Here is a 6,652-nt window from a genome sequence, read left to right on the forward strand (position 1 = left end):
TGATCGAATTACACGATTTAAATCTAATATTTTTAAATTTTTTGATAAAAAGATAAATATATATCTGATTTTTTATTTTGCAGATATTTAAATTCTTAAAAATTTAAAAATACAATTAGATTCCTGAAAAAAAAATTGGATTTATTGTTATTGTTATAAAAAAAACGATTTTATTCTAATTTGTTAAGAAATTAAAAAATAACCGATTTATTAATACCTCCAATAATAATGCGGTATGTAAGCGCCTTTTTAAAAACACCTTTTACGCGTATTTATCAAAACATCTCCTTTTATTTTTATTATAAAAAATAATATTTTTCATTTTTTACTGGAAAAACTTTTTTCATCTATCGTAGCAACTCATTCTTCGATCATTTTTCAACATCAAGAAGCAAGAGAATAATACTTTTTGAAAACTCAAATTTTCATGTTCCACTTATCGTTTTTAGATTTTAAAATACCTCGTGTCTTCTAAGTTTTTCAATTGTCATGTCTCATAAATATTCATCTTTCTTGATCATCCTTAGCATCTAATCTCAGTTGTTCTAAAACATAGATGTTTGAGGGACCACCATTAATTTTGGGATGCGTAATGCGTTTGACCAATTATTAGCTTTCAAGTCGAGTGCTCATTCCCTTATATAGGAAGTGATTGACCTTTACAAATTCATGCCAGCTATAATACTATAGGAAGTGATTCACATACATGTATCATAAATGATAAAAAAATCAAATACAGTTAATTTTATATGAAGTTAATAATCGAAAGTTATTAGATGATAATTTAATTAAATATATTAAATTATTTAATAATTTTTAATAATTAATCTTACATAAAATTAATTTTACTTGAATTTCTACCATCAGAAATATTTGTTTTTTTAGTTGTTTTAAGCTTTTAATTATTAATTTTAATTATGTATATATTTTATAATTAAAATTAATCATGAATGCATCCATTTTTTTAAATTTTCTCTAAAGATGTACAGAAGAAGGAAATAATAGACACTGTTATTAACTTATTATGCTCGTGATGCCTTCTCTTTTTAGGGCATACACTGAGAGAAGGCCAAACTTTTCAATTCTAATAATGATGTGCTTACAAACTTATCTGTTTCCAATTGTTAGGCTAAAGGGTAGCCCTTCACCGAAGATGCGGTTCTTTTACATGATGATATCTATCAAGACAAATACACATTATTTCTTTGCATTATAATTTATAAATCATGACTTAATATAGATGCCCTGACCGTCTGATCTAATTTCCTCGCCTAATCCAACGCATGGAAAGTGGTTACAGACAACAATTTTCCCATACCTGGAAAAAAAAAAAAAGACCAGTGCTATAAAAATAAATAAAATTTATTATTTTTACTAATAATTAGTTAATAATATTTAAAAATATTAACTAAAAAAATAATGCTAGACAACTGGACTAAAAATATTAGACGGTTAATTGCAAATATTGATTAATATAAATTAAACTTAAAATTATTAATTATTTACGTAAAATCATATATTTTCATGTAATCATTTATTGGTTCTTACGATAACTTTATATATATGCCTGGTAGATATAGATGGAAAAATACTTGCGCATAGATGGCACAAATGAAAAGGTAGAAACCAAATGGTTCAATTGGGCATGACTGTATGAGCTTCATGTGAACTAATAAATCTTAATTAAACAGTAGTATATATGTATGGATATAGATATATAATTTGGTTGAAAGGTGGAGTAATAAGATCATAAATTATTTCATGCGAAGTGTCTACAGTCCATACTAAGTATGTGGTCAATACTCGCGAAGCAACTCCTCGCTCGCAAACTAATATATTACAGAAATATTATTTATACACTAAAATCAGTTATTATTAATATGTTTGTGTATAAATATATATATAATTTAATTTATTTTTAATATATATTTATATTTTAATATGTATTATGTTTTATTCAATCTGACGATTAATTTTAGTGGCTAATTTTAGTATATACATGCATAACATAATCCAATATATTATAATTATCTAATGTAAAAATTATTTTATTTATGTTAAATTATAAATTTTAAATTATAAATTTTTAATCTTAAATTTTAAATTTGAAATTCTCTAAAAAAATTTAATTTTTAAAAAAATAACTAATACTAACTAACTAAATTAGTTCTTTCTATAATTTTTTATTTAGACACTACTTATATAAAGACAGTAAAAATAACTTTTTTTAAAGTTATTTATTTAACCACAATTAAAAAATATGCTTTAAAAAATGTGAGTTAATAATAAAAAATAGAACAATTCTCTAACAATTTTTTTGTTAAAAAAATGAAATTTTAAACAAATTAAAAGATCAATGTCAAATCTAAAGTAATGATTTCAAAAATATAACAATATTTTTCAATAATAACCACGTTTAATCTATGTCATCGATCAAAAATTTAATACATAACAATCTAGTCAATGTACGAGATTAAACGTTCTTATTTAAAGACGTTTTTACCTGAGTCTTCGCTGTTTTATTTAAAAAATAAGTCTTTCTACTAATTATCCTTTTCAATATGCCATAATTAGCTATTTCTTTAAAGGAAAAGAAGAACTTTGCTTTATTACATGCAAGAATAGCATACAATACAATACTCCCATTTACATGTTTAGAGAAATGTTTCTCCGAAATTGTGGTAGCACATACATAGGTTGGAGAACAGAGAAGACCCGCGGGGGTGTTAGAAAAAAGGAAAAGTAGAAGTGTGACTAAGGCAATAAAATGTAAATAAACCGTATGGTTAGAAAATCTTGAATGATCTAGTTGAGGCACCAACCATGCAGGAAAAGTAAAGAAATAAATGGAAGGTCCTATACCTATACCCTCTAAAGTTTGGCACTAACGAGATATTTCAACATTGCATCATGACCGCACTGCGACAACTTTTAGGTCACCCATTATTATTGTTTTTGCAACTTTGCAAATTAAACTTCCATCCCATCCCCACCTCAATCGGAATGGAAAAATCAATACTACGATGTGATTGTAGCATAAAAATGTAACTTGGCCAGAATTGGAGGGAAAAACAGACGCGCGCGCGCGCGCACATATATATATATATATATATATATATATATATATATATATATATATATATATATATATATATATATATATATCTTTCAATTATTCGTTAGCGTCAAATGCAAATTTTGCCTATTGAAAAACGGAAAAATCCTTTAAAAAAATGTGTTTGGGAGGCAAAGTTTAAGAGTCATAGGTAGGAGTGGAAAAAGGCTAAGCGGCCTGTCAGGGGCTGCAGCCTGGTCTGTGTTTGGTCTGGCCTGACCTATTATAAAATAGATACACGTAGGCTCTTTTAAAAGCTTTAATACATTAATAGGTCAGGCCCAGGCTTACTAATTAACCTTATAGATCTGTCAGGCCTGCTTAGGCCTGTTAAAATATAATTAAATATATAAATAATTATTTATTATTAATAAAATTATGAGATATTTTAAATTTATTATATTTTATTATAAATATTTTTGTATATTTTAAATATGTTAGAAGTTTAAAATTTTTTATAAATATTAAATATATAACATATTATATATAACAATTTTTATTAAAAAATAATTTTTTTAAATAATATTTTTATTTTGTAAAAAAAAATTATCAGGCCTTTTAACAGGTTTCAAGCCAGGCCAGATTGAATAACAGGTCAGGCCTAATACTTTATAAAGAGCCTATAACAGGCTGCAGGCCAGGCTCAAGCCAATCAACTGTATGACAGACCAGACCTGTTAAGAGCAAAGTTTGGCCTGGCCTAGCCTGGCCTTTTTCCACTCCTACTTATAGGTAGTTATAATTTGCTTTTTTTTTTTATCTTTCAATTGTATTAATTAATTACTGTAGGAATAAATGCATAAATAATATTAGATGCAATAATAAGTATGTAATTATATATATTATACATAAAATAATAAATATTCAGTAATACTAGAAAGATAATAATATAAAATTATTTTGTTTAATGTAATATTTATAATTATATATATATAATATCCATAATTATATTCTTAAATTATTATATTTAATATTATATATTTATTTTCAACGATAATTAATGAATATAAACAAAAGCAAAAAAGCATTATCGTTCTCTTTGATTTCTAAATTTTGGTTTTGAAACATTTTTTATTGTTTTTGTATGTATATATTCTCTGCTTATTAAGGTAATACTTAATAGAATACTAGTTAGGTAATCAATTTAAATTGGTTAAGTTTAATTTATATGAATAAATGTTAAAAATTTGAATTTTATCTTATGTATATAATAATTTATCAGCCACTACAGTAAAATTCTTAAATAAAATTTAAATTTTGTAATAAATTAATTTTTAAATTATAAATTAAAAAATACTATTAAAAAAAAAATAGGTATCGATAGTTTACTAATTTTAGCACGAAATATGGACAACATTTAGGGTGTGTTTGTTTGAGGGGAAAATGGGAGGAAGAAAATAGGAAGGAAAGAAATTGGAAGGAAAATAACTATTTTCCTTTGTTTGGTTGAATGGAAAAGTCAAAGGGAAAAAATGAATAGTGTAAAAAAATAGGTGGGACCCATTAAAAATTTTTTCCTTCCAATAATGGATGGAAAATGGAAGGAAAATGTGTTTTGTATCAATATTCCAATATTACCCTCTACTTTTTAATATATTTTAAAATATCTAAGGATAAAATTGTCTTTTCATAACATTATATACTATTTCCTTCCTCCTCATTTTCCTTTCATCCAAACATATCTAAGGAAAATAAAATTCCACTCAATTTCTTTCCTTTCTCTTCTTTCCTTTCTATTTCTTTCCTTTCTATTTCTTTCCTTCCAACCAAACAAAGCCTTAAGGACATGAATGCATTAACTTATTCTGCCGAGTAAACTACCTAAAATCAGGCACATAAGCAGCTAATAATCTAAATTAAATTATTAATATCTTATCAAATAATTATTCTCTTGATAAATCTATGAGTGAACACATATTGAATATGACCAAAATTTCGTTTCAATCAGTACTAAAATTATCGAATTGGATTTAATATCTGTAACTTTTAACCTTAGATCTTATTCAATTTACAAAAGGGATTCGATATCAGATATATTCACAAAACATAACAATATTCTAAATTGCTTATTTTTATTAAAAAATATTAATAAAATCTATTTTTTTAAGTCTTTTAAATATGTTTATTTTTAAAATATTATTAAACATATTTTTTTAAATAATAAAAATAAAATAAAATAACATATATAATAATTATTAGTTGAAATAAAATATAAAAAAATATTTATCTATTTGTTTATTTATTTTTGCGGATCCATAAATATGTAAATACTAACCTAAAATTCGCAATCCAATCCGATTAGTGTGCATATTAGATCCAATAACCTTGTAAATCAAATTCGAATAAATATTACAGATATACAAATTAGATTCGAATCATAAACACTCCTAAATAAATCTCGGTTTGACGAAAGATACTATTATATACAACTTAAACTTTAACGTTACTCTACTAGCTAGTTTAATTTCAATAATGTTAAATAACTATGTTATATATACGTAAAAAAATTACTAATAAGTTATTAATTTAGAACATATATAGAAATATAAAATATAAATTAAAAATATGTAAAATAATATATATTTATACATAAATATATAATAACTAATTTGATAACTAATTTTTAATATAATACTATATTTTTAAAAAAAAATTTAGAGACTAACAATTTTTTTGAATTTTTAGCCATCATTTGATTAGTATCTCTTTAATAAATAAATTTTATTAATTTTCGTATGCAAATTCTAAACAATACGAGTCAAATTGTATTAATTTATGTGTGCAAATTTTACTAAATATAAATGTAAATTATATATTTTTTGTGTATAAAATTTCTATAAATATGAATGCAAATCATTACTGACAAAAAATAATAATATTTAATTATTTACTGACTATGTAGCCTTTGCTCTATTTTTTATAAAAAAGTATAGGGAACAATATTTTTTTCTAAACAATGTAAGTAATAGGTTGAAAAAAATTAATTTTAATTTAAAAAATTATGTTTTGAATTAATTAGGTTTATTCATAATTTTGAATCAATTTTTTTTATCATTACTGCTTTCTTGCAATTTTGTACCACCGTCGCTGCTGTATCGCGACCCGAGTGCCCCCGCAGTTGCAGTCTTGTTACTTGTTTTTTATCAACTAAGTCGGATGTTTATTTTATTATCTATGCGGATGGTTATTTTCATTCTAAAGAAGATGTTTATTTGGGTATACTGTTGGTATTTTACTTGATTTGCTTAATTTTGTATGCACATGTTCCACAAGATGTTCATTTTAGGGTTAAGTACGATTTTAGTCCCTAAGATATATGTCAAAAAAAATTTTCGTTTCCAACCTTTTTATGCATACAAAATCATCCCTAAAATTTAGTTTAGTTTTAAAATTGTCCTTTTTATCAAAATTTAATTTTTATTACTAAAAAATTCCTAATTAAAAAAATTATAAAATATAAAAAAAGGGGTTAAAGGGGGAAGAATCACGCAAGCTAAGGTAGAAGAAAGGGGGAAGGGAGGCCGCTGTCGTGGTACT

Source organism: Arachis hypogaea, chromosome 6 (assembly GCF_003086295.3).
Source record: "Arachis hypogaea cultivar Tifrunner chromosome 6, arahy.Tifrunner.gnm2.J5K5, whole genome shotgun sequence".
Classification (NCBI taxonomy): Eukaryota; Viridiplantae; Streptophyta; class Magnoliopsida; order Fabales; family Fabaceae; genus Arachis; species Arachis hypogaea.